This window comes from Lissotriton helveticus, chromosome 2_1, assembly GCF_964261635.1.
Source record: "Lissotriton helveticus chromosome 2_1, aLisHel1.1, whole genome shotgun sequence".
Lineage (NCBI taxonomy): Eukaryota > Metazoa > Chordata > Amphibia > Caudata > Salamandridae > Lissotriton > Lissotriton helveticus.
The window spans coordinates 806705168-806730265 of record NC_136059.1 but is presented as its reverse complement, the minus strand read 5'-3'; positions in this window follow the sequence as shown (position 1 = coordinate 806730265).

Genomic DNA, 25098 nt, shown 5'->3' with positions numbered 1-25098 from the left:
TCTATACAGTTAAACATAGAGCACCTTACGTTTTCAACCATATACTAACACATACTTACTCTCTTATACAATCATTGATACAAGTACACATTGATCTGCACAGAGTCACACACCTCCCAGCCAGCCACACACACACTCAGTCTCCCATGCAAATACTTGGGCAATCAATCAATAACCCATATAGTTACTCATATAGCTACTGATCAACACATGCAGCAGTTTACAGAACAACAGACATAATGATGCACAAATTAAGACAGTTTAGTCACTAACCCATGCACTCAGTGAGACACATTTAATCACTCACTCATACATTCAGTCATGCACCTACTAAATCCTTCGTCCAGACACTTATACATCTACTCATTCTTCAATATGTAAAACATATTTAAACTTTACAGAAACACACAGTCACTGGATGATGTCATCAGTGATGTCATTTGAGATGTCATCAGTGATGTCATCAGTGATGTCACTGACCATGTCATGAATGATGTAATATGTGACATCATCAGCAGTGGATTGCGGGTGCGCGATATATAGTTAGTGCAACTAACTATATATGGAATTTCAATGGTTTTGTGTGAGTAAAATAAGGTTTTTTAAATGCTAATTCCGAACTATATATGGTCTATAACCTATGGTTTTTTCAGTGAATATATATATATATATTACCTATTGGCGGTCGCCAGTAGGTATATATAGTTAGGATTGATTTCCATAGGGAAATCGCAACATTCTATTGGGAACAACTTTGGCGCCGGTTGAGGAATCTGCCTGAACTTTTCAGCAACGTTGCCTCGCGGCTCTCCGCTCCTTCCCTGAAAGTTTGGGGGGGATTCGTCAAGCGGGGGCCGAGATAAAAGGGGGTCCCAAAACGTGTTTTCCCCATGTTAATTTCCATAGGGCGGTCGGTCGCACTTTTAGCCCGAACGGCTGAATGGATTTTCACCAAACTTGGCAAAATTGTAGGGACTGGTAGCCCGATGTGCCTTTGCTATGTCACAAGATATGTGCTCCAGTGAATTTTGAGTAATTTAGGTTCAAAAAAATGTATATATCTATGGCAGCTTACCCGTGAACTTACCCGTACGCTTACGGTACGCGCACGTACGCGTACCGTACGCGTACCTCTAGTGCGCGAGCTGCCTTCTGATTGGCTGCCAATGTCTGTCAACACTCCAAAACAGAAACTGTTGGCAGCCATCTTGTGCCTCGGTAGACTGAGGCACAGGAAAGCAGAAAAACAAACGAGCAGAACTCAAAAAGGGGGCAGGGTAGAAGCATCCAGACCCCCTAGGCCTGCTCAGGGGGTCCCACAAGGATCCCCAAAGCCCAAAAAAAAAAAAACATTCGGAAAATCGTGGGGTACGCTTACGGTACGCGTACCGGTACGCGTACCGGTATGCGTACCGGTACGCGCACGGTGCGCGTACCTCATTTTTTTACAGGAAAAAAAAATATTTGGGGGCCTTGTAGAAACACTCTGACTCCCCTAGGGCTGTTCAGGTGGTCCCATACGGATATTAACATATATAAATGTTATCCGCTAATAGAATTAGCATTTAAAAAACCTTGCGAGTTCACTGAAAAAAACAAAGGTTTCAGGCCTTATATAGTTAGGAATTAGCATTTCAAAAACCTTTGAAATTCACTGAAAAAACCATAGGTTTCACACCAGTTATAGTTAGGAATTAGCATTTAAAAAACCTATGAAATTCTTTGAAAAAGCCATAGGTTTCACAACAGTTATAGTTAGGAATTAGCATTTAAAAAACCTATTAAATTCACTGAGAAAACCATAGGTTTGACACCAGTTATAGTTAGCTGAACATTTTACTCATACACACACACACCCCACACACATACCCCCACATACACACACCCCACACCCACCCCTCCCACACACACCCCCCACAAATACCTCACACACCCACACCTCCACCCACACCCATACACCCCACACACCCAAACCCACACACACACCTTACACACCCCCACCTACACCCACACACCCCTACCCACACACACCTCACTCCCCCCCACCCACACACACACCTCACAGACACACCCCACACATCCCCCACACACACCTCACCCCTCCCCCCCACACACACACCTCTGACACACACCCCCCACACACACACACACCACACACACACCTCTCACACACACACACACACCCACACACACACTCCTCACACACACACACACCCCTACAGACACACCCACACACACACCCACACATCCTACACACACACACACCCCACACACATACCCCCACACACACCCACCATCCCCCCACACACACATCACACACACACACACTTATTATTATTTTTTTATTTTTTTGAGGGGGTGCCCCACACACATACCCCCACACACACACACACCCCACATCCCCCCCATACACCCCCACACATACCTCATACACCCATACCTCCACCCACACCCAAACACCCCACACATCCATACCCACACCTTACACACCCACACCCCCACCTACACCCACACACCCCACACGCCCCCACCCACACACACCTCACTCCCCCCCACACACACACACACACCTCACAGACATACCCCACACATCCCCCACACACACCTCACCCCTTCCCCACACACACACCTCTGACACACACCTCACACACACACACACACACACCACACACACCTCACACACACACACACACCCACCCACACACACACTCCTCTCACACACACACACCCACACATCCCCCTCCACACACACATCCACACAGACACCCCACACACACCCACACATCCTACACACACACACCCCACACACATACCCCCCCCCACACACACCCCACACCCACCCCCCCACACACACACACAACACACACACACACACTCATTATTTTTTTTTATTTTTTTGAGGGGGTGCGCGCCCCGGTACACGTATCGGTACACGTACCGGTACGCGTACCCTGGAGAAAAAAGAGAAAGACAGAGTTTTTTAAAAATGTAGCATTTTTATATAAATTGGAGGTAGTTCTGAAAAGAACTGTTTTTTTATTCTTATTGTTCTTTTATATTTTTTTATTGTTTTTGTGTACCCCGCGACTTAAAAATATTATTATTTTTGCCTTGGGGGTCCTTGTGGGACCCCCTGAGCAGGCCTAGGGGGTCAGGGTGTTTCTACTCTGACCCCTTTGCGAGTTTCACACCTTTGTTTCACTGCTTTCTTGTGCCTTGGTTCTAACAAGGCACAAGATGGCTGCCAGGGACACCTAGTATGCAAGGGGAATTAGTTCCCCCTCTTCAAACATGCACGGGGGCTGCGTTGCAGAGAGGTGTAAAAAAGGGTGTGGCCTCATTACACCTCTATGCAATGCAGCCATCTGGCGCATACTGGAGGCTCCTGGTGGGCTAGTTGGCCCCCAGGGACCCGCATTATGCAAGGGGAATTAGTTCCCCCTCTGCAAACGCGCCAGGCGGCTGCGTTGCAGAGAGGTGTAACAAGGGGCATAGCCTCATTACACCTCTGCAATGCAGCCCCCTGGTGCATACTAGAGGTTCCAGGTGGGCTACTTGGCCCCCAGGGGCCCCCAGTATGCAGGGGGAATGAGTTCCCCCTCTTCAAACATGCACGGGGGCTGCGTTGCAGAGAGGTGTAAAAAGGGCCGTGGCTTAATTACACCTCTCTGCAATGCAGTCCCCTGGTGCATACTGGAGATTCCTGGTGGGCTTTCAGGTCTTATATAGTTAGGAATTAGCATTAAAAAAAGTTTGAAATTCACTGAAAAAACATAGGTTTCAGGCCTTATATAGTTAGGAATTAGCATTTAAAAAACCTTTGAAATTCACTGAAAAAACCATAGGTTTCAGGCCTTATATAGTTAGGAATTAGCATTTAAAAAAAACCTTGCAAATTCCCTGAAAAAACCATAGGTTTCCAGCCTTCTATAGTTAGGAATTAGCATTTAAACAACCTTGCAAATTCAATGAAAAAACCATAGGTTTCAGGCCTTATATAGTTAGGAATTAGCATTTAAAAAACCTTGCAAATTCACTGAAATAACATAGGTTTCAGGCCTTATATAGTTAGGCATTAGGCACAAGAAAGCAGAAAAACAAACGTGTAGAACACAAAAAGGGGGCAGGGTAGAAACACCCTGACCCCCTAGGGCTGCTCAGGTGGTCCCACTAGGATATTAATATATTTAAACGTTATCCGCTAATAGAATTAGCATTTAAAAAACCTTTGAAATTCACTGAAAAAACCATAGGTTTCAGGCCTTATATAGTTAGGAATTAGCATTTTAAAAACCTTTGAAATTCACTGAAAAAACCATAGGTTTCAGGCCTTATATAGTTAGGAATTAGCACTTAAAAAAACCTTTGTAATTCACTGAAAAAACCATAGGTTTCAGGCCTTATATAGTTAGGAATTAGCATTTAAAAAAACCTTTGAAATTCACTGAAAAAACCATAGGTTTCAGGAGTTATATAGTTAGGAATTAACTTTTACAAAACCTTTGAAATTCACTCAAAAAACTATAAGTTTTAGTGGTGTTATAGTTAGCTGGCCATTTTACTCATACAAAACCATTGAAATTGCTCCTACATAGTTAGTTGTACTAAGTATATATCGCGCACCCGCAATCCACTGCTGATGATGTCACATATTATATCATTCATGACATGGTCAGTGACATAACTGATGACATCTCAAAGACATGGTTTTTTTTAATGCTAATTCCTAACTATATAAGGCCTGAAACCTATGGTTTTTTCAGTGAATATATATAAATATACATATATATATATATATATATATATATATATATATATATATATATATATATATATATTACCTACTGGCGGTCGCCAGTAGGTATATATAGTTAGGATTTTTTCTCTATGGGATTTTTGAAAATTCTATGTCTAATAACTTTGGCGTTTGTGGACGGAATTGGCTGAAATTTTCAGGAAAATGGCACATTATGTTTCGGAGCAGCCCTTGAAAATTTGGGGGGGGTTCGTCAAGGGGGGGCCGAGAAAAAAGGGGGGTCCCAAAACATGTTTTTAACATTGAGTTTTCCATAGGGCGGTTGGCCTCACTTTTAGCCTGAACGGCTGAATGGATTTGCACGAAACTTGGCAAAATTGTAGGGACTGGTAGCCCGATGTGCCTTTTGTAGGTCTCAATATATGTGCTACAGTGGATTTTGAGAAATTAACGTTTAAAAAAAGATATATATCTGTAACAGCGGACCGGGCAGCGCCCCCAGGACGCGTACTTTTCGCGCAACGGAGCTTTGTGAAGCGAAGCTGATTGGTTCTCCGGCGTCTGTAAACATTCCAAACAGTCCGTAGCGGCCGCCATCTTGTCTCTCGGTAGGATCGAGAGACAAGCGGAGGCCAAACCGAAGGGGCAAATGACCATAAGGGGGCATAGTAGATCCTCCCTGACCGTTTAGGTTTGATGTGGAGGTTTTAAAAGGGCCCCGCGGGGCAAAAAAAAAAAATAATAATAATAATCGAACAGCTGAATGGATTTGCACGAAACTTGGCAAAATTGTAGGGACTGGTAGCCCGATGTGCCTTTGCTAGATCTCAATATATGTGCTCCAGTGGATTTTGAGAAATTAACGTTCAAAAAAAGATATATATCTGTAACAGCGCACCGCTTCGCGTACTTTTCGCGTTACGGAGCTTTGCGAAGCGAAGCTGATTGGCTCTCCGGTGTCTGTAAACATTCCAAACAGTCCGTAGCGGCCGCCATCTTGTCTCTCGGTAGGATCGAGAGACAAGAGGAGGCCAAAGCGAAGGGGCAAATGACCATAAGGGGGCATAGTAGATCCTCGCTGACCCCCTAGGTTTGATGTGGAGGTTTTAAAAGGGCCCCGCGGGGCAAAAAAAAAAAATAATAATAATAATCGAACGGCTGAATGGATTTGCACGAAACTTGGTAAAATATTAGGGACTGGTAGCCCGATGTGCCTTTGCTAGGTCTCAATATATGTGCTTCAGTGCATTTTGAGAAATTAACGTTCAAAAACAAGATATATATCTGTAACAGCGCTCCGCTTCGCGGAGATAAAATTATATGTGTATTACCTAGCTGTTGCTAACACCAGTTAGCGACGGCTAGTAGGAGATAGCGACCATCTTGGGCCCCACTTTGCATGTGAGTGATATTTATCACTAATGACATGCAAAGTGGGCATGCCAAGATGTTAGCGACTGGAAACAGTCGCTAACATCGCTATCTCCTATTATCAACTTTTGGAAATATTCGAGATAAGCGCGAATATCTCCAAAAGCTAGCACCTGCCCTGAGCAGTTCTTAGCCATGTTATCCAATGGGAGGTGGATAACATGGCTAAGAGCATTAGCTCGGTAATGCATGAATATCGCTGAGTTTTCAGCGATATTAATGCATTGCGGTCGTTTTTTATCGTATTTGCGATAAACCTTGATAATAGCAAGGTTTATCTGCGATAATTTCTGACGGTAAAAAAATCGTTGCTAAGCATCGTTAGGGATAAATATCGCTTAACTTTGGTAATATGCCCCAACGTCTGTTAACGTTCGATTCGAAGGAAATCAGGAAGTGTTGAAAAACATTGTCTGCGCCATCTTGTCTTTTTTCAAATGCCACACTTTTGTCGTGCACGGCAGCCATTTTAGATGCCTTGACCAGACCCACTCTGTGCACGCTGTCGATCCTTAGCATGGCTCCCCACCCTCGCAAGCATCTCCCCCAGGCAGTGGTCACCCCCGCTCTCTGTCTTATGCATGGGTAATAAACCTCCCCCCATCTGCGCTGCTCTTCCCTGAGAATCACACCCTGTGCCCGCCCGACACCTCCCTTTCGCCCTATTCACTACCGCACCCTCTGACACTCCTTTTCCTCTGTGTCCGATTGTCCAGGCTGGTCCTAGGGTATCAGCTAGCCCTGCAGATGTAGTTTATGGCCAGAGTTGTGAAGAATCACCCCTCTTCAAAGGAGTTATAGTAGATCAAGGCCCACACTCGATGAGATCCGTCACAGCAGAAGCGTTGCTATTATCTGAAAACCATCCTGTATTGTGATTGGGGAGGGGACCGAGCCTGAAGCGGAAGATTCCAGGGATGACTCTTTGTACATCAAAGTTTTTACAATTATGTGTCACATTAAAAATATATAGCACTCCGACAAAGTAGTAAGATTATAAAACTTTAATAATTTATAAATATATACAAGAAAACAAAAATAGTAATAACATATAAACATTTTTAGGGAAAAACAACGAAGTAGCGGTCGGCTGTGCGAATAGTCCCAACGCAGCACAACGTCCAGATTTCCGGCATGGGGCGTCGCGGGGGGTGGGTCATCAGTAGCAAACAGTTGTGCGAATAGTTCCAAGGCAGCAGAACGGGCTGAAATCTAGATGACACGAAAGTGATGTCTAGTAAGTTGCCACCCAGCAAATAACGGCGTGGGGCGTCGCGGGGGGTGGGTCATCAGTAGCAAACTGTTGTGCGAATAGTTCCAAGGCAGCAGAACGATGGCACCAAGGTGATGTCCAGTAAGTTGCCGCACTGGTTTTGGTATCCTACAATGCTGCTCCGAATAACGGCGTGGGGCGCCCCGGGGGAGGCGGCGTGAACGGGCCTCTCCAGGTGGAGTGTCATCTGTTGTAGTGGGGCGCCCCTTTACCGTTTCAGTTGCCATTCCGTCCGTTTTTGGTCCACTGTGTCAAAAGCCGCAATTCAGCTGAGTTGCGCCCAGTCTTGCGGTGCAGCGATAGGCGGCTGTCACAGGACTCTCAAAATGGCGGCAGGCTGTTTCCTTTTTGGGCCTGGTCCACTGAAATGGCCCTGGGACACCTTGGAAATCGGACGCTTGTCTGCTAGGTCTTGGACCCCATTCTCGAAAGCGTCCCCTCCGCCTTGAGAATTCATCAAAAGTTTTGGGGGCCCCGACTCCTGCAGGCTTCTGGTGGGGAGCGGCTGCCATGATTGCTCGCGGAATGACCACGACTGAGCTACGAGATGGTGGTGCTCTCATGCTGACGCCAGCTTCAGTCTGAAACATCCAGAAACAAGGTGGGGCTTTCATCGTTTGGGAAAAAAAAAAAGTTTTCATCCAATGAAAAGTGTTGTTTTTAGGTCATATGATCAAGCCTTCCATCATTAGGAAACCAAAAGTAAAATGAACCAATGAAAAGTTTTATAAACAAGTCACATGACCTGTTATGCAGCATAGGGTATAAAATGCGGAGAAAATACGTTGGCACGTGAGGCGGCGTCAGTAGCGGACCGATGTGCGAATAGGCCGAAGGCAATACAACGCGCCAAGATCCGGATGGCAAGGAGGTGGTGTCTAGTAAGGTGCACTGGTGTGGCCATCCTACAATGCTGAAAGTCGGCGTGGGGCGCCCCGTTGGCCTGTGAGTTTGCGTCAGTAGCGGACCGATGTGCGAATAGGCCGAAGGCAGCACAACGCGCCAAGATCCGGATGGCAACGAGGTGGTGTCTAGTAAGTTGCCGCACTGGTGTGGCCATCCTACAATGCTGAAAGTCGGCGTGGGGCGCCCCGTTGGCCTGTGAGATGGCGTCAGTAGCGGACCGATGTGTGAATGGGGCCGAAGGCAGCGGAACAATATTTTCGGAATAGAAGACACCACTAGGCGCTGAGATGCCAAGATCCGGATGGCATCGAGGTGGTGTGTAGCAAGTTGCCGCACTGGTGTGGCCATCCTACAATGCTGAAAGTCGGCGTGGGGCGCCCCGTTGGCCTGTGAGTTTGCGTCAGTAGCGGACCGATGTGCGAATAGGCCGAAGGCAGCACAACGCGCCAAAATCCGGATGGCACCGAGGTGGTGTCTAGTAAGTTGTCGCACTTCTGTGGCCATCCTACAATGTTGAAAGTCGGCGTGGGGCGCCCCGTTGGCCTGTGAGATGGCGTCAGTAGCGGACCGATGTGCGAATGGGGCCAAAGGCAGCGTAACAATATTTTCTGATTTGAAGACACCACAAGGCGCTGAGATGCCAAGATCCGGATGGCACCGAGGTGGTGTCTAGCAAGTTGTGGCACTGGTGTGGCCATCCTACAATGGTAAAAGTCGGCGTGGGGCGCCCTGTTGGCCTGTGAGATGGTGTCAGTAGCGGACTGATGTGCGAATGGGGCCAAAGGCAGCGCAACAATATTTTCTACAATATTTTCGGAGTAGAAGACACCACAAGGCGCTGAGATGCCAAGATCCGGATGGCACCGAGGTGATGTCTAAGTTGCGGACCGATGTGCGAATGGGGCCAAAGGCAGCGCAACAATATTTTCTGAAGAGAATACACCACAAGGCGCTGAGATGCCAAGATCCGGATGGCACCGAGGTGATGTCTAAGTTGCGGACCGATGTGCGAATGGGGCCAAAGGCAGCGTAACAATATTTTCTGTATGGAAGATACCAGTAGGCGTTGAGATGCCAAGATTCGGATGGCACCGAGGTGATGTCTAGCAAGTTTCTGTACTGGTGTGGTCATCCTACAATGCTGAAACTCGGCGTGGGTCGCCCCATTAGCCTGTCAGATGGCGTCAGTAGCGGACCGATGTGCGAATAGGCCGAAGGCAGCACAACGCGCCAAGATCCGGATGTCACCGTGGGGGTTTCATAGTTGAAAGGCACTTCATCTGCAGTGGGGCGCCGAGATCCGGATGGCACCGAGGTGATGTCTAGCAAGTTGCTGTACTGGTGTGGCTATCCTACAATGCTGATAGTCGGCGTGGGGCGCCCCGTTGGCCTGTGAGATGGCGTCAGTAGTGGACCGATGTGCGAATGGGGCCAAAGGCAGCGCAACAATATATTCTGAATTGAAGACACCACAAGGCGCTGAGATGCCAAGTTCCAGATGGCACCGAGGTGGTGTCTAGCAAGTTGTGGCACTGATGTGGCCATCCTACAATGGTAAAAGTCGGCGTGGGGCGCCCTGTTGGCCTGTGAGATGGTGTCAGTAGCGGACTGATGTGCGAATGGGGCCAAAGGCAGCGCAACAATATTTTCTGACTGACACCACAAGGCGCTGAGATGCCAAGATCCGGATGGCACCGAGGTGATGTCTAAGTTGCGGACCGATGTGCGAATGGGGCCAAAGGCAGCGCAACAATATTTTCTGAAGAGAAGACACCAAAAGGCGCTGACATTCCAAGATCCGGATGGCACCGAGGTGGTGTCTAGCAAGCTATGCAGTTGAGTTGTGTGCGCACTTGCGGCGAATAGGTCGAAGGCAGCATAACAATGTTTTCTGAATAGAAGACACCACAAGGCGTTGAGATTCGGTTACCACCGGGGTGATGTCTAGCAAGTTGCCGCACTGGTGTGGCCATCCTACAATACTGCTCCGAATAACGGCGTGGGGTGCCCGAAGGGGGGGGGGGGAGCCGGCGTGAATGGGCCTTCCTAGGTGGAGGCTCTTCTGCTGTAGTGGGGCGCCCCTTTACCGTTTCAGTTGCCATTCAGCTGAGTTTCGTCTGCTGTTGATGCTACAGCGACAGGCGGCTGCAAGAGGACTCTCAAAATGGCGGCCTGTTCTTTGGATTTGGGCCTGGTCCACTAAAATGGCCCTGGGACACCTTAGAACTCGGACGCTCGATTTTTTTTTCCTTTCCTGTACATGCAAAAAAAGGTAAATGCCCGGTACGTTACACGCTTCATCTGCCATGATGAACTCTCCAGAGGAACCGAAAAAAAATATAGTTGTGGTAACTATACCATGCATCGTCATATGGAGAGGTGGCACCAATTAATTATAGTGCTGCATAAAAGAGAGATTTGGAGGAGAACCCCTGACCTGCTAGTACATTCATCAAAGAAGTGGCACTGAGAGCTTCAGAGGCAAGGGAAACGGTCCCAAATATTTAGAAGAACTTTGGAAAGATTAAAATGACATGTTTAGATTGTGGTAAATTAATTTCATGTGGACAGATGAGTGTTACTCTAATAAATACAGCATATGAACATCATCATAGTCGATGGTTGGTAGAGACATTTTGACTATATCCTGGACCTGCCCGTCCTCGCCCAAAATGGCGCCGGAATAAATGGGACTCGTAACTCCTTGTTGTGTACTGGTTGCAGAACCTTGAAATCACGAGATACGTATGCAGTTTTGAAGCACATGGCGGGCGGGGACGAGAATTGATTGAATATTTCGACATCCCTATTGATATTAAGTTCTGATGTGTTATTGATTACTGTACTGTTGAAAGTTCGAATTAACGTCACCCATGGTACTTGCCCGCAAATGTATATCTAGATAATTTTATTGTAACTGGCCCTGTCGTATTTTAATTATAAAATGTACGTCCACCGATTCCGTAACTGTTAGACACCTTAGTTCTTGCAACCTAATGGCCCGCCCGTTACGTTCTTCTACAGTGTAAATGTCTATTCATCATATACGATTACAGTTTGCTCCGTGGCAGGCCCACGTGGTTATAGGCTCGTATTTGTATAATGAAATTTTCACAATAAAGGTTTTTAAAAGAAAACATGGTAGTAGTATATACATTGGTAAAGTTTTTAATAATAGTCACTGTTTTAGAATCATTAAAAGGCAAGTGAAATAAAGCAGACCAATTACATCAAGGGTCAAAGGTATAATACGAAGGAACGCAGTAAAGATAAATGGTCAAGGGCTGTTGTGTTTTCTATTCCTGCAACATAAAGTGATCGATAAGAATCTCATATTCAGGCGTATCGGCGACTAAGACAGCAGGTCGACCCTCTTTTGCTCAACGGCTCCGTCATGGGACGAAGAAACGCTCTTTTTCTCGAAAAAAGAATATATTTTACTTGCAGGACAGTTGTAAAATTTCCTGGAACATTATAACATATATTTAAGAAAAAATAATGTTCGGAAGTAATGAAAAGCGTAATTTTTAGGTGATATGACCAAGCCTTTCATCATTACAATAAGAATAGTAAAATGAACCAATGAAAAGTTTTATTAACAAGTCACATGACTTGTTATGCTTACGTTACGCGCTGCGCGCCCCGGATGACTTCCGGATGCGCTAACGCGGCGCGTCATATGACGCATTACGCGACAACGCAGGTCCAGAATATAGTCAAAATGTCTCCACCAACCAGCGGTCGGAACACAACCCCTTTCAGCAGGCTAAATAGTTCTGTTAAATGACAACAGAAGGGACAGGCAACAAGAACCATCAGTCAAAGAGGGGAGGGCTAGTTCTTCTCTACCGGGTTACATTGGGGCGCTACCGGAACTGATCGAATTGGTAGTCTACAGTGTTTCTGGATGTTTCAGACTGAAGCTGGGGTTAGCATGAGAGCAGCACCATTTCGTAGCTCCGTTGTGGCCATTCCGCAACCAATCATGGCAGCCGCTCTTTATCGTTATTTTGGGCGGGGTGGGTGGCGGAGCCGAGCTGTTTTGCAGCCATCATTGTGTGGAGTTCAGTTCATCTCACTAGTTTTGTATTTGTCATGAGGGGTTGTTCCTAATGTTTCTATTTTAGCGAGGTCAAAAAGAGATCCCATTAGTGGCCTACTGATTTTGCTCGATTCCTTTTCTTTTTTTTTTACACGATTTTTCGTTATCTGCAAAGACTAAACAGAGTATTGCGACTCTGTGTTTGTTTGTAAATAGAGAATGAACCAAAGAGAACTAATTCTAAAACAGTAAATACTTGGATAACAATCAATCAAATGGAGAGAGAAGCAGGCACGACGGATTACAACGGGGGCAAAGGCCTGCGTTAACTACCTTTCACTATCTGCAAAGAGAGAGTACTCCTAATAGAAATGAGGGGGGGGGACACCATTCAAAGCAGATCAGTGTGCATAAACACGAAAATGTTTTCACTTACCACGTACTTGACATTCGACAGCTTATGATATTTGCTATTAAAAAACCATTGAAATTCACTGAAAAAACCATAGGTTATAGACCATATATAGTTAGGAATTAGCATTTACAAAACCTTGAAAATTCACTGAAAAAACCATAGGTTATAGACCATATATAGTTAGGAATTAGCATTTAAAAAACCTTATTTTACTCACACAAAACCATTGAAATTCCATATATAGTTAGTTGCACTAACTATATATCGCGCACCCGCAATCCACTGCTGATCATGTCACATATTACATCATTCATGACATGGTCAGTGACATCACTGATGACATCACTGATGACATCTCAAATGACATCACTGATGATATCACTGATGACAACATCCAGTGACTATGTTTCTGTAAAGTTAAAATATGTCTTACATATTGAAGAATGAGTGGATGTATAAGTGTCTGGATGAAGGATTTAGTAGGTGCATGCCTGACTGTATGAGTGAGTGATTAAATGTGTCTCACTGAGTGCATGGGTTAGTGACTAAACTGTCTTAATTTGTGCATCATTATGTCTGTTGTTCTGTAAACTGCTGCATGTGTTGATCAGTAGCTATATGAGTAACTATATGGGTTATTGATTGGTTGCCCAAGTATTTGTATGGGAGACGGAGTGTGTGTGTGGGTGGCTGGGAGGTGTATGACTCTGTGCATAGATGTGTGAGTAGTTGATTCACTAGATGTATGGGTTCAAAAGTGCATGTGGAAACAGCTGTATGGGCGGTTGACTGTGTGCATGAGTGTATTGGTGAGTGAATGGATATCTCAGTGCTGCATGTCAAAGTAAGTACATATGTAAAACACAGTACATGTGAGAGTTGACATATATAAATAACTGTGCATAAGAGCCAGTGAATGTGTGAGTGGCTGTATGGATCACTGTGAACTTGTATCAGGGATTGTATAATAGAGTAAATATGTGTTAGTATATGTTTGAATAAGTAAGGTGTGTATAACTGTATAGTTGAGGAAATGGAGGTGTGATTGATTCTTTGCATGACTGACTAGGTGTGTGAGTAACTCCATGGATGAGTGACAGTCTGTGAGTGTCTGTTTACACTGAGTGTATCTAAGGTTATATTAGAGTCTGAAGAGGTTCATCGTATTATCACATGAATGATGTCATCAGTGATGTGATCAGTAATGTCAAATGAGATGTCATCAGTGATGTCATCAGTGATGTCATTTGAGATGTCATCAGTGATGTCATCAGTGATGTCATTTGAGATGTCATCAGTGATGTCATCAGTGATGTCATTTGAGATGTCATCAGTGATGTCATCAGTGATGTCACTGACCATGTCATGAATGATGTAATATGTGACATGATCAGCAGTGGATTGCGGGTGCGCGATATATAGTTAGTGCAACTAACTATATATGGAATTTCAATGGTTTTGTGTGAGTAAAATAAGGTTTTTTAAATGCTAATTCCTAACTATATATGGTCTATAACCTATGGTTTTTTCAGTGAATATATATATATATATATATATATATATATATATATATATATATATATATATATATATATATATATATATATATATATATATATATATATATATATAGATATATATAGATATATATAGATATATATGGATATATATAGATATATAGATATATAGATATAGATAGAGATATGTTGCTCCAAGGTGCCCAAAAGAAAGCACAACATAGCCAGCCAAACGCTGAAATCTCAAACACCATGGCCCCCATCTTGCGGGGTGGTACTTTCTGGGCGTCGACGCAGCCCCCTACATATTTTGCTTTGTAGCCAGCCATACGCTCAGAGCCTTTAATGGTATAAGCAGTTTTCAGCACGTCAATAGACATTACAGTTCACACGTCATCCAATGACTGGCGCGTTTCGGTACTCCTTCATCAGAGGCATTGAGTGGTGAAATGAGTTCGCACAATGCCCATGGATGGGCTGGCCTTACTGTGCATGATGGGACTTGTGGTCAAGTGTGCAAATGTTACTGTTCAAAAATCGATATGACCCCTTCATTGGGCCTGGACATGCCTTTGCTGCTCTAAAACCAATTCAGCTACTCCGCAAAAGGTGTTATAGGAAATCCCTCACCCCCATCTTGTTATAGTTAGAAATTAGCATTTAAAAAACCTTAGAAGTTCACAAAAAAACACAGATTTCAGGGAAGCTATAGTTAGTTGAACATTTTACTCATACAAAACCAGAGAAATTCGGCCGTTATAGTTAGTTGAGCTAACTATAACTCGCGCCCCCTCAATGTACTGCTGATGACGTAACATATTACATCATTCATGACATGATCAGTGACATCACTGATGACCGCTCAAATGACATCACTGATGACATCATCCAGTGACTATGTGTTTCTGTAAAGTTTAAATATGTTTTATATATATAATATGCCAAGGTGTATTGAAGAATGAGTGGGTGTATACGTGTCTGAATGGATGATTTAGTAGGTGTGTGACTGACTGTATAAGTGAGTGATTAAATATGTCTTACTGAATGCATTGTTTAGTGACTAAACTATGTGGATGTCTCTATCAGTCTGTCAGTTGGTGTGTAAGCGGCTGCATGGGTTGGTGAGTAATTACATGAGAGTCTAAATGGTTTATTGATTGGTTGTCTGAGCATCTCTATGGGTTCCTGTGTATCTGTGTGGGTGAGTGGGGGGATGTGACCTGTTCATAGATGTGTGAGTGGGTGATTCACTGGGTGTATGGGTTCAAGAGTGCATCTGTGAAGAGCTGTATGGCTGGGTGAGTGTGTGTATGGGTGTGTTGGTGAACAAATGGATGTCTCAGTGGTACAAGTGTGAATAACTACATATGTGAAAGGCAGTATATGTGAGTATTGGAGTACATAAATGACTACCGGGGATATTCTCAAGAACATGTGAAAACGTTTGCAAAATTAGCTTAACGCAACTATCAACTTCTCAATCTATCGTGGGAAAATGACGCCATGTTAACTTAGTATTCACAACATGGTGGTACCATGCAATACTCTCACGATAACGCATTAAATGACCACGTTAAAACAAACGTGACGCCGCAAAAATGCGAAATAACAACGCAAAAAAAATCTGCGATGAGGCCAATCGCGATACAAAAATCTGCGAAAACCAGCAACAGGCCTGCAATTCACACACATCAAGCGGGAAAAATCACCATAAAAGTAGGAAAAAACAGACAAACAAATGCCAACCAACAGCGAAGCACAATGGATGTTGCCGGAGCAAGTACGGAGGACAACCAGAACCCCACAAGCCCCCCCGGAGGACCTGCCTGGGACCCCGGGGTCAGGGAAGGCCAAGGAGAAAAAAGTAGGAAGAAGCGGTTCAGTCCGCAGGAAAACAGGATCCTCATAATGGAGGTGGTAGAACACCATCAACAACTGTTCATCCCTTCCACTATGTCATTGCAACCAAAAATGGACTATGGCAGTCCATAATGGACAAGGTGAATGCAGTGGGAGTGCTGAAGAGGACAATGGAAGAGGTCAGGAGGTGCTGGAATCATGTCAAGCGCAAAACCAAGCTGAAAGTCGCCAACAACCGGAAGGCAGCAATGCAGACTGGAGGTGGCAGTCTTGCGTCACAGGAGGAGCTGGACGATATGGAGGAAATGATGTCCACAGTCATCAGTGGGTAAACGGTGGCAGGAGTTGTGGGACCGGACCCTGCTCAACATGACCGGACACAACAGCATCAGGGTGAGTAACGACCAGGGACTGGGGAGACAGTGGGAGATGGGCAGAATGGCACACATGCACAATTGAGCTGAGCACATCTGCGGACAAACCATGCCCGAGCCCCCAACTCCCACCAAGAGATCAATGTACCCAAGTATGCAACATCTCAGCACTGCATAAACACAGATGTCAAAGGTACATCGCATGAAATAGAGATGGGGCAGCAAAATCATAGCTGCAGGGGCGACTCTCCTGAAATGCAGCACACACATGCAGAGCACATCAACACTGACAACAATGTGGTACAAACCGCAACACGTCCACAACAGAACACAGGACACAACTGGTGCTGACTGGGTATAGACAATGGCCAATCACATTTAGCATTGCAGGGAAATGTGAGTTGATAATGTACAAGTAGAAACACACATCCGTTATGTTGTCCAAATGTCCTCTGACACCCATCAAATAGGCAGCTCGTCCCAAATAGCCACAATGTACACAGTCATGCAGTCTGTATGAAAACATGTACAATGCGACAACTTGCATGTGAACACATTGATAAACTGCATCTCCCCTTCACATTGCAGATGGAGAATCAACACCTCCTGCAGAGCAGCCTGAACCTCTCTTCTCTGATGATAAAGAGGACCACCATAGCTTCCACTCTGACGCCCTCCAGCAGCTCGTGGAGAGCCTCCTCAGCTCACCTCCAGGAGCAGGGAAGCCCAGCTGCTATGAGGAAATCCACCCTCTGCACAGACCACACCCCCAGGCAGCACCCACCACCGCGGCTGCCTCCCAGGACCCCCACGAAGAACACATGGCCTTCCAACGCCGTGTGTTGGGGTGCCAGGAGAAGCTGGCTGAACAGGTGTGTGTGGGTTTCCACCACATGGCAGCCAAACTAGATGCCATACGTGGGTGTCTAAGTCCCATCAGGGACCACTCACAGTCCCTAATGAACACCCACAGTCTGCTCCATGCTCTCCAATGGACCATGGCTGACATTGCTGGAGCCCTGACTCACAGAATAGAACAACTGTCCAGTCAGAGTGGCTCTAGCGATGTCACACAGGAGTTGGGAAACATGCGGAGGTTAATGGAAACCATGGAGTGGGCGCGTGTAAAAAGAGCGGCAGCCACAGCTGCACACCAGCAAGTGGTAGCTGGGTTCCTCAATGACCTCAAGACCATCCTCATGGCATTGCTGCCACAAGGCCTGGCGCTGATGCATGCTGCTGCTACCGCTACATCCAAATCTCCTCCCCTAAAGTGTTAGTGCTACACAGTGCGGCAGACATTCCACCTCTGGCCCCTGAGGTGTCACTGCCACACAGTGCTGGAAAAAGGCCAGCACTACCCACACATGAGGCACATGAAACAGCAGTAAACATCAATGCGCATGATTCTGCCTTAGTGGTAAGAAGGACGCAGTAGCATTCATCTCCGCCATATGACCTGTTTCTGCTTGGTTCTGCCCCTCTGCATCATCATCTTCCACTGTCCCCGATGAACTCTGTGACACTCACCTTAGACCTCGACATGGACTGCCATATTCTGTTTGATCACCAATGACACAGCAATCAGACTGCGGACTGAACTCTTGCTCTTCCTTTGGACTTGTCATTCCCTGAAGGACTCTGGCAGACCCTCCATGGACCAACATTGTAATGTGAGGTTTGCATGGCCCTGTACTGCTCCAGATGCAATACTCCACTGAATGTGCATTAAACATTCACAATCACACAGATGTGTCATGTCTAGGGTCTTTCAAGTGTGGAAGTATGGATGAATGTAGTCTCAGTGATTTCCTCTGATGTCCATGTAGCTCATGTCGTTAAACTTGGGTCACAGAGTGACACATTGCCGATTGCAGTCCAGGTGGCGCAGACACAACAACAGGGACACCCACATTAGTTACTTCCTTGTCCATTCTAAGATGGAACCACACCCAGAGCCCCGGGGTCATTGTTCAGACCTTACACTGGACTGGCATACGCTACATGTCCCTGTAGTGATCTGGTGGTCACAGGTCTAGTTGTCAGCATGCCACAGCCACTCCCTCACAACTGGTGTACACCCACACCACAGCCATCAGCACACACATCACAGGACATGTGACCCTGCGACTCTGCCAATAAAAAGGGCCGGGTGCACGTGCTCGACACCATTTCCACTCTTTATCTGGATGTATCTGTGTGGTGCTCATGTAGGCATGAGGGCCTAGGGCCCTGCAACATCACATTCCCCCAGCCTGGAGGTGACATACTGTAGTCCGTACCACAATACTCAATCATACAGGCTCCATGACTTGTGGGGCAACGGATACACTGCAGCCAGCACAAGTACACCGCCACGGGATGGTGACTTTCGGTGCACTGAGAAAGGGGCACCTTAAGTGCTGAGCGGGATGCCCCGTCCTGCTCATGATTTGTGTGCCCGGGTGGACCGCAGTGTAGGCCAGACCCATCTGGCAGCACAGGCCTACCGCCATGTGGTGTCGCATCCCGAATCACAGAGTTAGTGGCACCTCAAGGGCAGAGCCGCTGTGCAGACTGCGATGATGCCGGGTGCACTGGTATGTCCTCTGCCATGGCGAAATCAAGATCCAGAATCAAATGTGAGACCTGGTGACCTGCGGGCGGGGCTCCATAATGTGGAGGGTGCAATGTCCGCTGGCCTCAGGCTTGGGGCTTGTACCGGCACGTGGTGGGCAATCATTGTGACACACCGGTGGCGGAAGGTGAGCAGTGACGCCTGGGTGTCACCGCTGGGCGACAGGAGGGCTGAGGTGCAGCTGCCTGGGTGCGCATGGGCGGGCATGCACTGCTGGGCAGCGGGAGGGGCTGGGGTGCAGCTGCCTGGGTGAATAGGGGCAGACAGGTGATGACGTTGTGTGCAATTGTATGTACTTTGCCATTCTTGTATCTGGACTCTGTTTCAGATGAGGGATCTGTTTCAGATGAAGGACCTGGTGAACTGCACTACATACTGGCACATGGTTGGAGACACACCGGTAGCAGCAGGTGAGCAGTGAGGCCTGGGTGTGCAGAGTCGGCACTCTCGCTCCCTGTCCCTCTCTTCTTTTCTCTCTGTCTCTCTCTCTCCCTCTCTTTCCATCTTCCTCTCTCTCTCCCTCTCTTTCCGTCTTCCTCGCTCTCTGCCTCTCTTTCCGTCTTCCTCTCTCTCTCTCTCTCTCCCTCTGTTTCTCTCTCTGTGTATCTCTCTCTCTCCTTCACTCTCTCTCTGTCCTTTGATGGCCGCATGACACACCTTCTCATCTGGATTTTTCTCTTGCAGGCTGTGTCCTACAGAGTGTCCTGAGGTGAGCCGCCATGAGTCTTCATTGATGTTCTTTTGAATAAATTTTTTCTGGTTATTCGAAGGTGAATGTTTGATGCTCCTTTTTGTGACGACAAATGCATGTTACATGTGATTGTGTGACATCATTCGGATTTATTGTACATGATTTGGTGGTGTTGATGTAACATGTCTTTGCCCGGAGGGGGGTACCCGGGGGGAGGGTCCTGGGGGTGGTGGCCCTGTTGGGGCTCCTAGCTGCATGATCAGTGGCTCCATGGCGTCTGTTGACCATCAGGTGTGACTCTGGGCTGGGCTCCCTTTAGTAGTGCATGCTGTCGTCCGACTTTACACCAGGTTAGAGCTGGTGTTGATTTCCTACAGCTAACGTGCCTTATCACCTGTTTTGTGATCTTATCGCCAATCTGGCTGGTTGTTGAGAATGTTGTGGAGTGGTGTTGTTGTGGCTTTTGGCACGGGAACGCCTACCCTGCATCTCGTTAGCGATAGTTGTGGGGGTCATCTGTGGTGATGTTTTTTGTGGCTGCTATTGCAGGTAAACTGGTGATATGGGCTGTTAGCACCAGCTTGTGAATGGGGTGATACATTTATCGCCACTTTGGCTGTGATAAAGTGCTGTTACCTCGGTGATAAGTCCTTGAGAATATGCCCCTATATGTGAGAGTGAGTGATTGTGAGAGTGGCTGTATGGATGAGTTTGTGCTTGTATCAGTGTTTGTACAAGAAAGTAAGTATATGTTAGTATCTATATGAATGAGTGAGGTGGTGTGTAAAAAACTGTATAGGTGAGTAAATGGGAGTGTGATTGATTCTTTGCATGTCTGACTACCTGTGTGACTAACTCTATGGGTGAGTGGTGGTGTGTGAGTGTCTGTATAGGTGTATGAATGCATAAGATAGTGCTGTATTGATGACTGACTGCATGTATGAGTGACTGTATTGGTGAATGAGTGGATGTGTGTGTGTAGACCTAGGAATCAGTGAGTGATTATGTGGTAACTGGTATTGGTGTGTCTATAGTTTCAAAAATTGTAGCCTGTATTTTAGAGTGGATGTATCAAAGGTTAAATTAGGTGTGATAAGGTGCATCAGATTATCACGTGGAGGATGTCATGAGTGATGTCATGAGTGATATCACTGACCAGGTCATGAATGAGGTAATCTGTGACATCATCAGCTATGGATTGCGAGGGCGTGAGTTATAGTTAACTCAACTAACTATAACAGCCGAATTTCTATGGTTTTGCATGAGTAAATTGTTCAACTAACTATAACATCCATGAAACCTGTGTTTTTTTCAGCGAATTTCTAAGGATTTTTAAATGTTAATTTCTAACTATAACGTCCCTAAAACCAATGAATTGCTAAGGTTTTTTAAATGCTAATTTCTAACTATAACGTCCCTGAAACCTGTGGTTTTTAAAATTAATTTCTAAGGTTTTTTAAATGCTAATTTCTAACTATAACGTCCCTGGAAGCTATGTTGTTTTCAGTGAATAGTGTATACATATATATTCACAAAAAAACATAGATTTCATGGACGTTATAGTTGGGAAATAGCATTTGAAAAACCTTAGAAATTCACTGGGAAAAACCCATGGTTAGAGGGAAGTTACAGTGAGGATTTAGCATTTAAAAAACTTGTTGCTGTTATTATTGATAAATGCAAAAACAACAGGTGATGGACAGAATGCAGAACAATGTCATACATTCACCCCAGTACAGAGATCTGGGCCTAAATCCTTGATTTTTTTGCTCACCATGCCATTCCAGTTTGGACCCAGCCATATGCAAACCAGTCTTGACCCTGTGCCCCGTGGGAACAGTCCAGTACAAGCAGAACAAGCTTCGCATTAATCTGGAAAAGACTAAAATTATGATTTTTGGGAAAAAAGTGCAGAGTTTTTCCTGGTATCTCGATTCTCAGGTGGTGGAACAAGTGGATCAGTATAAATACCTGTATAAATACCTGTGTTTAACTTTTAGGAAAAATCTGAATTGGGGTGCACATTGGGATGCCACCAGGCAGAAGTCCCTTTTGCAGGCAAGCTGTTTATCTGGATTCAATGGTAGATTTGGGGGACTATCCCATATCCCATTATTAAAGGCCTATGAAGGGAGGATTCCACCAATAGGCCTGTATGGAGGAGATATATTTTCTCTTGATCCAACCTATGAAAGGGACAGACTGGAAGGGGTGGTGCTTAAAAGACTTCTATCACTCCCACAAGGTACCATGGTCCAGGCTATAAGGAGAGAGTTCAGTCTGGTATCCTGGAAAATAGCAGCCGCTACTCGGGCTCTAAGATACTTCAACACCCTGCTGGAGAATATGAGGTGGTTAAAGTATCCAGACTGTGTTGGGAAGAGAGCCAAAGTAGCGAAAGAATGTGGACAAATGCTGTTAGAACCAGAATGACCGCAATGAAGAATCTCCATTTAAATAGTGGTACAGTCACATCCTGGCTCACTTTTCCAGGCAAACGAGTATTGAGAGAATCTGCTGCTATGGTGTCTCAATGATGTGATTTATTATATTTAAAGAAGATATCATCTATTAGTTTCTCGTTAGCCTCACTTGGCCAGGATTATAAGAGTCTCAAGTGAACTCTGAGTAATGATAGAGTGAAGGGGGCACCTCGTGCCCCTGGGGTGCCTGAGGGGGGGATGCTTTCCTCACACAATCTCTTATCTGATAACCTCTCTGAGCGCCAGTTCAGGGAATAGGATGTGGGGAAGGGGGCTAATTCAGAGTCTTTCAGTCGTTGCTTGGTCAAGAAGCAACTGTATCTCTGCAGCTAACGCTTTAAAGACCCCCCCAAATAACCACTTGCAACAAAACCCATCAAACTCTACCTATGCATCTGAGGGAGGGTAGGTGGGAGAGATTCACATCAATGCCTCGAAAGCCAAAACTGCTCAAAGAGGACTCTTCAGGAAGGAGCTTAAGGCGTGGCTGTTCCCATTGTAACCCCCAACTGTCCACCCTCTCTTCCAGCACTCTCATCCAGCGCTGGGAAGCCCTTGGGCAGCTATGCGCTTTACCAAACCATAAACATCCGGGTAAGACACCAGCGGGGACTGCATCCTGTCCTCCTACCCGAGGGGTGCTGGCCCAGACCCTTCCGGGGCCTGAGTTTGGACACCCCCACCTGTCACCAGAGATATACATTATAGACACCTTTTGGGGGAAGGGGGAGGGGTTCTAAGAGAAACAACCGTCTCCTATCACATAATTGTACGTTTGCAATGCCATAGGTTTAATAGTTTAGGTTAATTTTCTCTTCTTTTCTAAAACAGTTGCCCTTGGCAAGTGAAGGCGGAGTTCACACAGACTTAGTTTACAATAAAGCCATCTTTAAAATGTGCATGCAGTTGTGATGCTTGGGGTCGGTGGCCTTAGAGACCTGGTCACCGAAGGGAAGGGTTCCCTGACCATCACTTTTACACTAATTAGTTCACTCCCTTCCTGTATATGGGGGGGGGGGTCTGGTGACTCACTTCCTGTCTACGAGGGCGATGTTCTTCCTATATATTGGGGGCGTGGCTGCATTGAATTCTTAGGACTTAAATCATATATCAAATGGCATGGGATGTGCCCCCTCCCACCACAGGGGCCTTACCCCCAGGGCACGTGCAATCTTGAGTGGTCTGCACAGTTTCTTGTGAACCACACTTCCCTCGCCTAGGGGGCTTCTGTCTCCCTTGGCTATGCTGGAATGTAGGCACTTCATTTCCCCCAAAGCCAGTGCCGAGGGTGAGAACTTTTAAAGGGTCATGACCATCGAAATGAGGTTCGGGAAATAGAAATGTAATGTTCTCATTCCCTAGCATTCTGGCATCAAAGTGTCTTTGCAGAACTAGCATAATGAACACTAAATTGATGGGCGATGGAGGTCTCTCGTGTTTTTTGGCTAGGACGTCTGTGTTTCTGTAAAAACAGATGACGGAGGTCCGCGGGTCCCAGGACTACACCTGTGGTAAGACCCCGACAGAGGCCTGTGGGTGTCCAAAGCCATGCAGAGGACCAGTTTAAAACTCCTACTCCACCAAGGGGCCTCCAGGGACCCGCCGCTGGTACCATGAGTTCAGGGCTGCAGGGGGCAAGGCCAGGCAGGGATGGGAACATTTTAACTGAATATGAAGCGCTAATGAGAGCTGCGCAGTCTCAGCTCAGGGGTCTGTAATGTGGATTTTAAGATATTCACATTTGCTCTTGATATAGAAAACAATTGTTGCGGCATGCGTGTGAGATGGCTGGAACTGGATTCAAAAGAAAAGCAAATAACAGCATTGACGAGAAAAAGTACAAAACCCGTAACAAATAACACTTCTCAAAAGGTAGATTTCTTGATAAAAGTGTCTGTCTTTGGCGTCTTCTAGAAAACATAAAACTCTGGTTTATAAAAACACTTAATAAAACTGAATGTACTCAGTATAAAAGGCGGGATCCGAAAGAACATCTTCAAAAACAAGTGGTGCTTTGGAGATCACTGCGCCATCTCTACAGAAGGGGGCGCCCCCCGGGACTCACCTGGAACCCAGGCATACAGAGATCCGGGTGCCCTCAACACGGCCTCTGTAGTTCCTTACAGTGTACCCTCCCCAAGGCACACAGCGTGCCCCCACTAGGGCCTCTGTACAGTCACAGTGTGTCTTCACCAGGGCATCCATACAGTACCTTACAGTGTACCCTCCATGGCACACGTGTGCATTCACCAGGGCCTCTGTACAGTCACAGTGTGCTCTCAACGGGGCATCCATACAGTACCTTACAATGTACCACCCATGGGCAACATGTGCCCCCAAGGGCCTCCGTACAATACCTTACAGTGTCTAGTGTGGCCTCAAAGATCCACAGTGTGCCCTCACCAGGGCCTTTGTATAACACCAGTAGTCACAGGGGATGCTCAGACCCCCCCAGGTCCTCCTCAGTTTACAGTTCCACGATGCCTTGCATAAGTTAAGCCTAGCTGCTCCATCCATCTAACCTGAACAGTGAGCGGCGGGTGCCTTCACCGAGGTCTCCAGATAGAGACCCTGCCAAGGTGCTTGTGCCATCCCTAGGACTGACCATGGGGTCTGGATTAGCCACGCCCTTGGTGCTCTGTCCTCACTGGAGCCTCCATGGACCCATCTGTTATCACACCAGCACCCCCTCCCCTCACCAGGATCTCCACACAGAGGGAGAGGTCAGTGTGG